Source organism: Anoplolepis gracilipes, chromosome 3 (genome assembly GCF_047496725.1).
Source record: "Anoplolepis gracilipes chromosome 3, ASM4749672v1, whole genome shotgun sequence".
Taxonomy (NCBI): domain Eukaryota; kingdom Metazoa; phylum Arthropoda; class Insecta; order Hymenoptera; family Formicidae; genus Anoplolepis; species Anoplolepis gracilipes.
The window spans coordinates 7184921-7200168 of record NC_132972.1 but is presented as its reverse complement, the minus strand read 5'-3'; the positions used below and the strand labels follow the sequence as shown (position 1 = coordinate 7200168).

Below are 15248 nucleotides of genomic sequence, written 5' to 3'. Positions count from 1 at the left end.
CTCGCTATGTAAATAAACAATTCCATCATCCCCACGTGTATTGTTAGGTTAAACAGTAAAAAAGAGGCAGATTCGGCAGTCGATGCTTGTTGCACGTCGAGCGGAGGCTTGAAATTTTAAACACACGTTCTAGATTAAATTCGGCCTGTGTATACATGACCGCGCAGCCTATTCTACGGCTTTAAGCCGTACGCTTAAACTTTAAGCACAATGCCGGAGAGAGGGAAGTAAATGGAATCGGACGTGTAATGGGTTAAACGCGGCCAAGTACCTTTTCCCCCTCCCCCTCCCTGCCCCTGCCTCATTTTCTCCCTCATTTCTCTCTTTCTCTTCGTGCAGCTGCGGCCCTTTTATCGGCCGTCACACATACCGGGGACGGTACGATCGATAGCGCGCGAATAAATGTATACGCGATATATGCAAAAACCTAATCCACGCCGCTCGTCGAAACCCCGTATACCTCGCAGCGGCGTGAAATTATATAGCATTGCGATGTGTGATCCGCAGGACGCAGGTGAGAAGATAATATGCGCTCGCGAATTGCGCGCGAGGGTGCGCGAGCCAGGGGGGTGCCATCGCGCCGGTTGCAGCAGTGACTTGCGGGCTTGCGAGCGAACACGTTGCGGGCGCAGCTTTTGACGTTACGTTCCATGTGTCGTGAAAGAGCCTGTGCCAACGGCGGCGATCTCGCGGGCACAGTTTTTCGGACGAACGACGGCTTCTCGTGAGTAATAGAGGGTCCAGCCTCGCCAGGCGGCCGCTGCCAGCTTCTCTCTCTTTCTCATTTTCTTTTATCGTCGTCGTCCCTGTCCGCCCCCTTTCCCCCCCCCCCCTCGTTCATCGCTGGACGAAGATCGAGCTCGGCGAGGAAGTGCAAATAGGCGACGTACACAAAACTCGCTCGCGAGAGGAGTCGCGAGGAAGAGAGAGAAAGAGAGAGAGAGAGAGAGAGAGAGAGTGTGAACGTTATCATTTATCTTGAGGGATATACGAAGAGAATATTGCACGACAGACATTGGTCCGCTGGCGTCGTGGAATAACGCTACTACTGAACCGGTAAGCTTCTTTCACGCGGTTTATTAACGACTTGTAATCCCCGTAGATTTTGCGCAGAGAAACGTCGGGATATCTTCGATATTCTCACTTTATTTTTCTTCTCTACTCACCCCCTCCTGCTCCGATAATAAATGTTCAACCAAAGAGACAGTTATTTACGAACTTTGAGTAAAAATTGCGAGCGATGTATATATTGCGAGTTAAATATATCATCACTATAAAAATACAATTTTTATGTTTATTTTTTGTGATGATAGCGATGCGACAATCGACGTAAAATAGACTTTTCCAGAGTTAACATCGAAAACTGAACTCGTCGAAAGTGTAGTTAAACTTTTTGATTTTACACTCTTTTTATGCAAGTTGATAGTTTGCTTTACGATTTCTTTCAATACGTAGCAAATAGAATTAAAATTCAATCTGTTATTTGAGGATCTATCATTGTTATGATAGCGTGAAAACATCTATATGCGCTGGTCTAGAAATAATTTATCGAATCGTAAAGAGCATCAACTGTATTTATCCTTCTTGAAAAGATCATCCAATAATAATAATAATAATAATAATAATATTTACGCTATCGACAGTTTTCTCGCTATTTAGATTCTGCGATAACACCATTAATAGCAAATTTAAAATGGTAATTTACAAATGATCACTAAACAAGTATCGACTATTTAATAAGAAGGGGGATTAAAAGGAAATAAATTATAGAGTAAAAAAGTGTAAAAACTCATATGTGAAGTGGTTGACGTGACTTCGGGGATAATGCATATAATAAATTCAAGATACGCAGATTTGCGTGCTTGGATTAAATATAATTTTCTGAAAGAGTAATTAGGGAATACGTTCAATTACCTAGAGTATTTGTGTCACGAAAAGTCGAATCATTGCTCGTGTTTTGTGTTCGCTTTTGTACGCCATAATGAGACACCCTATATACGTTCAATTAGAATTAAGAGCTTTACAACAGCTGCTTCTCCCAGCAAATTAAACGGCCAACAGATTAAAACTTCACGCCGTTAATCCGTGGTCGTTGTTTTATAATGATCAACGTGGGTGTAACAATCGTCTACTTTTTCGATATAATAATCGTTTGCTTTCTTAGGTAAAAGTTTTATCTGAAATGAATATTTTTTAGAAAGATTTAGAAACAATTTTTTTTTATATTTAAAGTATCTCTTTTTTTTAAATTGGAGAACTAACCATATGATTTACTTATGTAAAATGCTACTACAGATATACTTATGTGAATATATTATTTTTTGTGAGGCAAATATGAAATAGTAATAAAATGGTTTGTTACGTTTATACCTGCGTATGAATATTTTCGACTTTTTTTTTGTGAAGTTAAATTGACATGAGCAAATTATACAAAATTAAATGCCAAAGAATTACAAATACTTACAGATACTTATACGAGACTAAAAAACTTCGCGAAATAGTGCGTGCACATTTCAACTAGAAAGAAATTTGTCATTTATAATGATTATATATATAAAATCATATGTGAATTATATAATGTTTATTACATGATTTATTTTAAATAACAATATATATATTACTGTTAATATTGTTATTTATTGTTATTTTATTAATATATTACGTCTGTTCTTACATTTGAAGTTATAACTAACAATATAATATTTGTTTTTAAATTTTTTGTCCGTAACTTTTTAATATCAAATTTCCTTTAATGTCAAACACACATTTACGTGCAAGAAAATATTCGATAATAAATCACAAGCAGCTCGTTAATTGTTTTTTATTAACACTAAGAAATGGAAAATGTTTTTCATTATTTCTTGGTTACCTAAATGACGCAATGGACATTCTTGTAAAGCCATTTTTGTACGATAACGCATTTCATGACTTGACGTCTAAACGATTTAACACTCATCTTGTTGCGCACTAACAACATTTCCCATCGTTCAATCTACCGTCGTCCTATCCAACCGCGGTGAAGCCATGAGGCTTTTGAAGTGTCTGCATAATTCATGGTCGATCTTATAGCAGTAACCTCTCTCGTCCATCATCTTTGGCTCGTCGGCCGTTTTCACGTTCATCACAGCACACTTGCGATGTAAAGAGTGCTTGAGATAACGCTGCCGAAGGCAATCAGTTTTCCAATTTTTTTAAGTACATGAGAGATCAAAAAAATCGATTTTACACGAATTCTGTTTAATATTATAAACATTAGAATGTGCGTATGTATAAGATTTATTTTCTTAATATCTTTATGTCTTAAAAAAATAATATAAAGTAATATAAGTGTGATATAAAGAATGAATTTAGAAGTTTTAATAGACACAAATATAATAATGTCATAAAATAAACAATTTTTTTTAATAAGAATTTTTAAATTATTAAATAAGAACTTTTTCTAAGAAAGAATAATTTTATTTATGCCACGACTTTCAAAATTTTTTTAAAAAATATTTTTAAGAATGAAACTTTTGACATCTTTATTCGTTTGTAACTTGTAATTTTAGCAATTTTCCAAAATATCACATAGATTTTACACTCTGTATTAAAAGATGTGAGTTAAAAATATGTCTAATAAACAAGATGTTAGAATACTAAAAAATCTGTTTAATATTTATATGCATTAGAGAACGCATATTAAAGATTTTTTTTGCATTTATTCGCATATGCTAGAATTTTTTTCTTTTATCTTAAATTTTCGTCAGAGAAGATTATGAATTTTTAATTTAATAGAAGTAGCTACATTAGAGTTATTTCATTCGTAATATGAGGTTAGATAAAAATGCGCATTTATTGATTTTTCAGACTTTTTAAATACGAAGAAACTGCGTTAAAGTCCAGACGTAATATGCTGAAAGTAGTACAAGGTCATGTAACAATAATTCCAAGTGTAGTTTATCTTTTATCTAAAACCTTTCTCACATTCTGACAGTTCGATTTAATATTATATTAACTAATACACGAGCTTTATGTTAGTTTTTTTTTAATGAAATTTTATCAAACATTATTTAAGAACAAGGCAAAGAAAGGTCAAAGATTTTAAAGAAATATTTTATTGTCTTAAATATATTTGAGTAGTTGAACATAAATGCGACATGAATTTTGAAGCATTTATAAAAATATTATAAAAATATTTTATTATATCTTATTAATTAAAGAAACATATATGCAATTTCTTAAATTTGTGCATGAAAGTATAAAGAGAACTAAAAAGTTTTAACAGATTTTCTTACATATTTTTATCTTAAGTATGCATAAACTTATTAGTATCGTTAGGTATGCAAGACCAGTATAAAATTTGATTATAATTATTATGAATTAGAATTGTAGATATTTATGTTATTTTTATTATTATTGCATTAAACATATATACTATGTGTTAAATCAATCAAATTCTTAAATACATATAAATTTATAATTTTTATAAATTTATATAAATTTATATAAATTTGAACAAAACATTTGAAAACATATCTGCATTTCCAAATGAGAGTTATTTCCAATTGTTTGCCATCCGCTTATATTTAATAATAGATAGATTTGATTTTTTTATGTGTAAAAATTATTTCAATGATTTTACACACACAAAGCATATGCGTTATTATTTGAATTAAATTTAATATATATTTTGAAAACGTAAAAGAGCTTTATGATATTTTTAATAGTTTTCGAAAAATACCTCTTTTTTTAATGTCGAAGTTACTGAACAAATTTAAAAACATGTGTATCTATATAGAATCGTCAGGTGATATTTTGTTGTGGTTTGTAACCAATAAATCATGTTTTCGTGAAATGTATTCCGTAAATTATCGATTTAGTGACAAATTTGAATATATGACTAGTTCGCATATTCACAGTTTGGAGCTAGATACATTGCTGTGACACACTCAGACACACATATACACAGATACGCTGATGAAATCTTCATGGAAAATGATAACTACAGAGAGAAGGAAGTTTCTTCCCTCATTCAACCGACACGCGGCGTTCGATCGAGGGCAATTTGAATAATTCCCTTCGTGCCGACTTCCCCGTAACTTCTTAAAAAGACTTTCGATAGCTTTGTAAATCGTCCCAATGGTCGTTACGTTAAGTATTCGATTGATAATTCCCTTTTGTAGTCGCTTAAACGATTTTTTTGCACGGGGTTTTATCGCACGATATTTCTTTAAAATTTCATAAAAATATTAAGACATTTTAACACAGTTTGTTTTATTTGGTTTTTATTTTGTAATATATAATACTATTTTTACTAATTATAGAAATTGTCTTACTAATTATATAATGATATAAATTGTCGTTGACTATTTATGATTTGTAGTATTCTTTAGAAAAAGTTGAATATAATAACGAGAATAAAAATTATCTAACAATGTATCAGAGATCGAGAAAAAAAGAGAAAAGAAGACCGAATTATCTTACATACATATTTAATGAAAAATGTGAAATATTTAACCATTTTTGCTTAAACACATTTTGAATTATTAAACACTCTCCATAAAAATCGATACAACTTATATAAAAATCAACCTATATTTAAATATAAAATATATGCGTGATTTTATTCTTACGTTTTAAATAGCAAAATCTTAAAAATAAGATTTTGCTATTTAAAACGTGTGTGACATAAAGTAGATATTTTTGTCGTAACATAAATCGAAGATTTCCTTCTCTTCCCTCGCCGTATCAGTATAATCGCGTGATACAAAAATTGCGAGGCAGGATTCTCGATGACCGCATCGCTGGTCTAATAACAGAATGAATGTAGAATCTAGTGCAACCTTGGCTCGCCAATTCGACTTCTATCGTATCTAGATGGATGTTGGGGCTTGTATCGAACTCTATAGTAGTCACCCTTGACATTCTAAATCATTTCTAACTGGATCGTTATCATCGAATACTATTGGGTGTATTATAAGTCAATGATTTTGAATAATTCATTGTATATCGAGTATAAAACGAATAAACGTTTACAAAGCGTAATAATTACGCGACACGTAATTTCGAATAATATAATTTCATATTAGAGAACATATGTACAATAAATGAACGCAGTATTCCATAATGATATTTCACTCGTGTTTGTATTTTATATAATTTTTTGTAACATATTACAACTAGAGAGACATACACAATTATGTTATAATAATATAATAATATTTTTCAGTCAAGAGAATATGTACAAAATCCAGTAAAATATTACACAATAATATTAATATTATGATGACAATATTATAAATGATACTTAATTATTGAAGTAAAACCATCGAAGAATTTGCAAATAATTTATAATTTAATTTGTTTGGCGTGTTCGTAATTTCACAACAAAGGAGAAATGATGAAAAACGTGTAATAGGATACAAAAGCCTTTAAAAGGGCCGGTTATTTCTTGTTATCAAACGATTTACGACCAGATTTTTATCTAATCGATAGTGGCGTAAAAAGAAACAATTTTTGTCCTCATTTTTCGAGGCGAGCCGTTTCGATGGATCGATACCAAAACATGTAGCACGACAGCAGGATTTAGTGCGGCCTTGAGCTATTGATCCTACTAACCCCATTGTATGTGGATCTTTCCTTTCGATTTACTTTAGCATTTCACGTGCGTTCGGTCGACCGTATTAAATTCGCTTAATCGTATTCACTGCACTGGTGATATCAATGTGTTATAATATATATATAATACATACATATAATCTCTGTATCGTGATTGGATAATGACGATCAATTAATCATAATAGCGTTTCAAGATACCGTCAGAGGTGTCTAGGGTGAGCGACATGCGTTCTCATGTAGTGTTCGTGTATTTTTAATGAAGATGTAATTCTTAAATCGATTTATCTATATAATCCGTACTTCAACAAGATTTTGATATTTTATTTTATTTTTATTTTTTAATTATTGATAAACATTATTAATGCTGTTTTTAGTAATTCTATAATGTATAGGTAGATAAATAATCAAGATATAAATAGTCGCGTTGACTATATATGATTTGTAGTATTTTTTAGAAGTTGAATATAATAATGAGAATAAAAACTATTATCTAACGATATATCAAAGATCGAGAAAGGAAATGAAAGGAAGACCGAAAGAAAATTATACTGGTTGAATGAACAATTTATCACACACACAAAGATACCAATTGTTTATGATAACATATATGGTTGAAATATAAGAAATAAAACTTTCACGCGAGGAATTCATGAGAAAGAAAATGATTAATAGCCGCAAGGGATCAGACATCGCAAATAAAATATCTGTCTGGGGTGTCCTCCCCGGAGGCAGTAAATCCCACTACGCGATCTCTCAAGGATCCGCTTGACGGCACGAGGTGTAAGACGAGATTGTATAAAACCTGATAGTCAGAGGCGACATAACGGTCGATCGTAAATAATAAACGCGGGAAATTTCTTCGGGATGATTGTCTCGAGTCATCGTGAACTTTATGATTCCTCTTCGAGGCTGTTACATTTGAAAAGTCAGATAAACCGCAGGAACAGGAATCAGAAAAATGCATTTAAAACGGGAGCAAGATTTAATACGAAGTTCTCGATCGAGTTGAAATTATTCGCCGAGGCGGAAGAATCGAAAATGACTTGGACGATGAATGTCTTCGTCGAGGAAGGACAATGATGGGGCGTAGAGTAGAAATCAAGCTTTATATGGCCCGTATTCGCATCGCGATGACAACTCGGAGTACTTTTCATCACATTTTCATTCCGGCCACGAATAGGTGGTCGTACGCTTTCGCGATCATGATGAATCGTTATAATTATCGGTTTTACCTTGTTAATCTCGCAATCATGCGAATATCTTGTACAAATGTCACGCTAGTACGGTGTTCCAGATCGCCATCTTCTATATTTCGATGTCAGGGCACGTATTGATGTTAACAACGCGGATTGAATACTAAATATATCTGTCACGGAGTATCTCTTATGCAATGTTACTGGAATTAACGAACGCGTGTGGTGACTTCAATTGCATCACTCGTCCAACTCTTGATTGATTGCGCATGCAATTCAATGTAAACTTATTTCATTGTCAGCAAAGTGCAGTCATGGGAATGTTAAGTTAAATAAGATAAACAATTGGCACGAATTTAGTTTCGAAGGTTGTAAATAGTGTAGAACGAGCTAGCAATTAGTCGAGATTGCAACCGAGTTTCTTTGTGTCAAATATATGAAGATAGTAAAATGTATGCTGAAAATTCGAAAACCTTTATATTTCCTTTTTTATATAAATTATATCAAGTAATAGAATATTTAAATAGTAGAATATTTTTGCATTTTATCTTTTGGGTACAGTATATATTAGCTATACATATTTGCTGTTTTAAAACATTATCGAATTATTAATTATATTACACATGATTTATTACAAATTTGCTTTTTACAAGCAATGCAAAAGACTTATAATATTCAAATCTATCTAGCAGATTCAACTGATGTCGGTATATTCTAGTCTGGAAAAACAAAGCAAAATACATCAAAGTAAAGAATTGTACAAATTTATCAATGAATTAATATTTGTTGTCTTTTTTTATTTTTAGATTTTTAGAGAGAAAAATGTTTATCCTTGAAAAAGAATTGTATTTCCGCTATGTGGCTTAGATTCAATGCTCGTGTTTGCGTCTCAGGACTATAATGTACCGCGGCATGTATATTTTCCTTCTCGGAAAGCGCGCATGTATCTGGAAAATCTTTTCATAATGCGATGGAATAATGTGCTCGCTAAAATTAGACTCGGTTGGAGTCACTCAAACTGCGATATGGCGAAAATAAACGTAGTTATAAATGGATATAGAGTGCGGTACCCGGCGATATACGTACGATAAAATTTTACAGACGATGTCGATCTAACAATAAATCCTTGACGTCTATCGTTCTTTCTTGACATTTCATGGTGACGGCTTATTTCTCTCGGCACCGTAAAACATTATACTTCCCTGGAGGGGGAAAACTAATTTCTCACCAGTAATAATCTACATTTGAATACACATGTTTATTGCTCTCCAAAGTTCATTCCGTGAAGTCCGCCCACAAGTATGTCTCAATAAAACTTTTTTATATATGTGTATGAAGCTGGCGTATCATTTCATGGCTATTAAACTTACAGGCTTCTATATAAGTAATATATTAGACTGCTAACATTGAAGGGTAACCTTTTACAATTGAAGGCAAACTAAATGTATAAATTGAGTTAATATTTACTCTGTATCGTATTTTAATTTGTCAGTAGTTATTAAAATATAAGCTAATTGCATGTGTAGATAAATATTGACTGATTGTTATAAACAAATATTGATTGATATTCTGCCTATTAATAATTATATTTTTCCATTATAATAGCTGCTCTGGTTTTACCTTTAATAAGCTTACTACTGTTAGCAATCTATTAATGTATAAAAGTCTGTTAATTAGTCTATTAAATCAAAGAAATTATGTCTTACGATAAACGCTAAGTTTACATAGCATCTCGTTTTCTACACTTGTTATCGTGAAATTATCGATAAATTGTCGGATTTGCGGTGACATATCTCATGCGTACCTACGACAATTTATCACGCAGTATGTCAATCACCCGTATTGTGTCAGTGATACCGATGTTTGCTTTACGTCCGATGGATTTCTCATGATGGATTTTAAAACGACAGCGCATTTAAACTATAACAGAAAAACCTTTAATTAAATCTTTTAAATTTCACTCCAGCGACCCTCATTAGAATTCTATCTTTTTCGGAATTTACTTTAAAAACACGCGGCAAAGGTTTATATGATTCCGAAAAGCTCTGTCGTAGAACGTGCTTGCAAAAGATTTTACAATGTGCGAATATTCACGAATATGGTGTTGCGATTCTTCTCTTCGACCGCTCCAATTATCGATCAAGCTGATATATAGCATGCAATCAGCGAAAGTAGTGTTCTCGTATAATGAAAGGAACACTCGTTATGCAAGCAACGACAATGGGGTCGTAATTAGAAACGGAATGGCTGGACTCTTACCCCTAGCAACGCATTACGATTTCAAGGGCTGCTGTTCAGGAATTCGTGTTCTATTTATCCGTGGCCGAGGCAGGCAAATGAAATTTTAAAGAGTCGTGAAATTCGCGAAGAGCCAGCATTCTATAAGCATACTCTCGAGGACTGTAAAACGAGCGAGAGCTCCAAGAGAGAAAGGTTTGAAGAGGAGGGATTAACCTATACGTTCAATGATCAGTGGAGGACTGGGGATGATCATAGGTACGCTTACGCCGAAGGATATATTGAAGGAAATATGCGATGGAAAAGTCCTCTTCATCTATAATATAAGCGAGAGCTATGAACGAACTACACAAGTACGCTATGAATTTCTAATGATACGATGAGCCCACTCTCGAAAGCTCTTTATGGCATTTAAAAATTTTAGACGATATAAACTGACATACCTACGCTCGATTATTATATATAATATGTGTCCGGCCATTAACTTGATGTAATTATTGCATTTTAAATTCTAAACTTTATGTCCGAGCTACTACTTTAATTTATACACGGAGAAAATTATTTATCTAAATTATTGATCTGGCATAATGAGATAAAATGCGTGTGTATATGTATTCCATGAAATATATCCATTAATTGCATATTATTTATATAACATATGTATATTTAATGTTTTAAAAGAAAGATGTATATATAAAGTTTTATCATTGACTTTTCAATTTATTCTATATGAATAAATCTTAGCTAGAATATCCGTATTCCTTTATATTCTTTACGTTTCTATAGTAATATATGCGGCCGCTATGAATGCGTTACATATACGAACGTATGCAATTTATTTTGTATTATGCAATGCATGCAATTTACTACGTATATACCGAAACATCTTTGAAATGCGCGTAAACTAATCTTCGTGATTGATACCGCCTGGGAGATATGCCTATATATATATATATATATATATATATATATATACAATATGTATAGGAGTTGTGTAGCAAAGGATAAAAGTTTGGTGGATTTCCTGCAAGACCTAGTTTCGACTGATTCTCCTCGTCTTTGAAAATCGTTTCCGTCGTTCTTCACATTCTGAAAAACGGTTTGCAAACTTGATCGAGTTACGGTGCCAATGTCGTAAAACACGCTAAAGAAGTCTTAATGGGAAAACTGAACAGTTCTGCTGGAAATATAAAAAGTTGGCAACAATTCGAAAATGCAATAAATACATGGCTTATATGTACTTTACATATATATATATATATATATATATTGTGCAGAAATTCTTCAATATATTTTTATTAAATATGTGCAATCAGACATAAAGTAGATTATTTTTTTATTGATTTATTTACACATTGTTTTTCACGAAATAAAAAAAAATATTTTTAAATAATATATATGATTTATTTGTTATATATGAAACATTATGTATATTATTAATTTTTTATTTGATTAATTTTAAATATTATTTTTTATATAATTTATATAAGAAAGAAAGGGGGAAAGATGTCTTTGTTATTTTATTTCTTAAAATCTAACCTGGAATAGTTAAATCAATAAATAATATCCGAATATCAACGCATGGCTTCATAGAAAATCAGATTTGATCTCCGACATTGCGGTTTTTCAATACGAAAATATTTCAGCATATCGACTCCACAGCTTTCCAACAGCTAGAAAACCGACTAGCCTTACTACATCTATTATAGATTTATTTCAATTGTGGATATCGCGAACTTACAGGGAAAAGACTCTTCCGGCTCGAGTCGATAATTCTTCGTTCTCGCGTCGAGTATTCACCAACGATGTACTTCATTACACGTGCAAATTCGTCCCTCGAGTCTCACACGAATAATCAAGCCTCTCGTCGAAATCAGTTAATTATACCGCGCTGCCCCTGTCCATTTCATTATTTGATTCGCATATCGCGTGTCTTTAAACAGGTAAAGCACATGATCAATATATTCGCACACGAATAGTTCAATCGATTCAAGATATGCTCGTACGCAGATATGAATATCCAGGATTCATGAATACTGGGAGAACAATTGATATGGTTATCATTTTGTTATTTATAAAAGTCTTGTTCCTGACTAGAGAAACTGCAATGATATTTTTTTCGAATAATTGTTTAATAAAAATTTTTATCAAAAGGAAGTTAAAATACTACACTATTTTTCTCTCCTTCTCTTTTTCTTTTGAGATATATTGAAAATATTAGTATATTTTAAAATATAATTAAAAATTTGTTTAAAAACAATAATATTATATATAAAATCATACATATCAAATATCATTCTTTATTATTTAATAAATAAATATAATAATTAAATATATAAATAATATAAATATAAATGTATAATAAATTATACAAAGTATGTTACTATATATTTGTTAGAAAAAATGGGTTTTTCGACCAAGCTTCTCTCGGTCCTATTCAACATTTGTTTTTCTTTCCTATATTTGTTTTGCAACCCACCGGTGTGCTGATTGTAAGCAAAATGTTTTATGTATTTTTGGGCGAACAATGCACCGAGCGAATCACATGGCAGTGGAATATCGGAGCACCTTACTGGGATTTCGTTTTATCGTATGCAAACCTCGAATCTCCGACCGTAGGATAGGGGTTGGGTGACGCGGTAAATCGAAAGTGTGGGGGGATGTATGCAAACACCGGCAAACTTGGTATCGTGGTCGTGTTGACACGTTCATCGGACAGTTAAAGTCGAAGTGATTTGAACGTACTGTTGAAAAGATTCCATGGTTCGCGTGAAACAGGACAAAAACTTATTGTTAGTGCTCGATTTTTGAACGTTTGCAAATCCCTTAAACAATTTTTACTTTAGGTTTAATGCTTCTTATACAAGATTTATCTGAAAGACTAATATAAAAGATTAAGCAAAAAAAAAATATAAGAAGTTATTTTATAATATAAATTTATAATAAATAAATTCGGATGATTTTTATAAATGAACTTTGAAGATGTGTATGTGTATTATTTGATATTTTCATGAAATCATTAAATCTGTTTTATTTTTGCGTTTTGAGAAATTACATTGGAAAACAATTACATTGGAAAACAATTACATTGGAAAACAATTAAGAGAGAATTAAGCATGCCTTTCATCCATTACGGATTTTATGTCACAAATATTGTATTCATATTATTTTATAATTGATCGATATAATTATTGCACTTTTGGAAATATAAGCAAGATAGAAAACTTGTTCCAATATTTTGATATAATAAAATAGAATTCTAATAAAGCCATAAAACTTGTATTTCTAAACGTAATTTAGATTCAATTTTTTATTGAATTTTATATAAAGTTATATTATACAAGTTATCCTTATCATTTATTCTTTATCGTTATATCATCTAAAATAAGACACGTGTGAAAAGGTTAAAGCTTTTCCGTTGTCGTAAGCAATTGAGAAAGTTAAAAACTTTTCTGCCGACAAGGAATCGTATCTCATATTCTCTAATGGCTCCATGATCGTTCGATATAATTCCTTCAGAGACAAAAATCACCGAAAGCTTCAAAGGTCTGGACTCCGTACAAATTCTAAATCATACGATGAAAATAGATGATAACGACGATGCCGCACTGCGGGTGAAATATCTGCTGTAGCTGATTCAAAGAAAAAATTTACATTGCGATGTGGAAAACTCACATCTAGTTTTATTCATGAATTTTTTTGTGAATTGAACGCCTGTGATGTGCGTTAGTTAGAAAAGTTCTAACAATGATCGCAATAGACGTCTCAAAAATTACCAAAATTTCCAAAACATTCTAACAATAATTAAATATAATATATAAAATATGTATGATATAAAATGTTTTATAGAAAAAAGATCCTTTACATATTTAGAAATTTATGTTACTATTAAATATTTTATCTAATTTATTGTGCCATAATTACAAATTTTTAATTAATTTTGCATTATTTATATTTTCATTATATTTTTATCAAATTCTGGTTACATATCTGTTTATTTTTATTTTATACTACGATTTGTTATGCACATAAAAAATTAAAGTAGATCTATTTTCTATCTTAAATATGTATTTATGGGAAATATTTATTTATATGCATACATATGTATTTATTGGCTATGCAAAAGTTTTGTTTCTGTTTCGACAAACTAAACATCCGATATTGAATTAGTTAAATAACATAGAATAACATAAATTTTTATTAAAAATGTAATATACACATAAATTCCTTTTTCCAATTTTTTAATTTTATTTTCTCCACTGAAATTACGTACTGACGATTTCGCACGTACGCAACTTAAGTCGGCATCAAAATGAACGCCACGTCGAAAGCTTATTTATGTATGACGAAAGCGTCTTTTTGCTTATATTTCTAAGCGAGAAATTAGTTATGCAGATTAACCCATAGCGGTGTTCCGCGAAAGTTCTTTCGATTTTAACGCAGATTGCATACAAGCTGTGGATTAGACGTTGTGCTATTACACGTGCTAGTTTCGCATTAAAAAAAGTTTGATGAAACTTTCTACTCGCAGATATGAATAAATATCCTTTTACGATGCGTAACTCGCACATGCTTCGAAATGAAAAAATGTCTCGCATAAACCTGAAAGTTTTGTTAACCTCTTACGGTTAGTGTTATGTGACTGTAACGTTCACGTTCTGTTCCGATGCTCTTTTTCCCATAACACGCTAGAACAAGTAATGCAATTTTTTCTGTAGCATACTTTTATATTGGAAAATAAGACAGGATATATGGGGAAGAACTATTTTAATATATACATTACTTCTTATAAAAAAAGTTATTATATTAATAATTGTATTCTTTAGTTTTCCTATTATCTGCTTTACACAATAAAAACATAAAGTGAATCATGAAATAGCAGTTTTTTCTACTTGATAAGTAGATAACACTTTTAACAGGTAGACTCACTTTAAGATCCCCTGGAGATGCAACTTTGTTCTGATGTAGAAGTAAAGTGAATTCCTTCATTCCACACACACACACACACACACACACACACTAGGTTGCATAATACAAGGCATCTCATTTAAAATACTCTATTTTTATATTGTTTTTATGATACGTGATATGTTCTTTCCATTGTATATTACATATAATAGTTACTAAGAATGTTTCTTTAGTCTTTGATCTACATAATTTATCGTTGCCGTATTGTACATTTTTCGATGGCAAATTTATGTAAAACACAATATTTTATGA

At 31.6% G+C, this 15248-nt stretch overlaps 2 protein-coding genes across 5 annotated transcripts in view; both read left to right on the top strand.

The window, feature by feature from the left end:
* Nca (neurocalcin homolog) overlaps positions 1 to 15248 on the top strand; it is a 157437-nt gene that overhangs the window by 78341 nt on the left and 63848 nt on the right. The window lies entirely within an intron of this gene.
* Positions 1 to 15248, top strand: part of LOC140663661 (neuronal calcium sensor 2) — a 131380-nt gene that overhangs the window by 78083 nt on the left and 38049 nt on the right. For 3 of the 4 annotated variants that reach the window (XM_072887970.1, XM_072887969.1, XM_072887968.1), the window contains exon 2: positions 508 to 1056. The exons of the other annotated variant lie outside the window; for it this stretch is intronic. The gene's annotated coding sequence lies outside the window, so the exon portion shown is untranslated. The remainder of the gene's footprint in view (positions 1 to 507; positions 1057 to 15248) is intronic. 4 annotated transcript variants of the gene reach the window in all.